The sequence below is a fragment of the Oryzias melastigma genome, linkage group LG19 (genome assembly GCF_002922805.2).
Source record: "Oryzias melastigma strain HK-1 linkage group LG19, ASM292280v2, whole genome shotgun sequence".
Classification (NCBI taxonomy): Eukaryota; Metazoa; Chordata; class Actinopteri; order Beloniformes; family Adrianichthyidae; genus Oryzias; species Oryzias melastigma.
This window is the reverse complement of record NC_050530.1, coordinates 17393143-17393848: the sequence shown is the minus strand read 5'-3', so window position 1 is coordinate 17393848 and position 706 is coordinate 17393143.

Genomic DNA, 706 nt, shown 5'->3' with positions numbered 1-706 from the left:
GGCAGATGGTAAAGCAGGGGAGACAATGGAGTTAATTGTGTCGAACAGGACTTTTGGATTTTTCTTATTGGATGTTATCAGCTGGAGGAAGTATTTCGATCTGGCTTCTTTTCTCATTTCGTTGAGAGTGGACATCAGGTCCCTAAGATGTAGTCTGTGGACCTCGAGTTTAGTAGACTTCCATAAACATTCTGTTTTACGACAAAGTCTTCTCTGGTTTAAAATACATTCATTAAACCAAGGGGTATGACGTTTCTGCAGGACATTGTTTGATTTGATAGGTGCTACTTGGTCAAGGACAGTAGTACAGTAGCTGTTAAAATGGTACACAAAAGTATCAACATCAAAGCAGTCATTTAAGAGAGAAGGGTCAAACATAGCACAAAAATTCTCAGCTGTTGTCTCTGTAATAATCCGCCGTTCTATCCTTGTGTCCAAAGGCTTTGGATCAGGAGGAAAGTTAAGGTGAAAAAACACACAGCAGTGATCACTTAGATGGACGTCCTCAACACATACATTGGTGATGTGAAGCCCCAGTGAAAAAACAAGGTCTAATGTGTGGCCTTTAGTGTGAGTGGGACCAGACACATGCTGCTTGAGGTTAAAAGTTTCAGTTATTACAGTAATAAAAGATCCTTAGCTGGACAAGATAAATCATTAACAATTTGAAGGTTAAAATCCCCAAGAATTAAAACTTTCTCCAGTT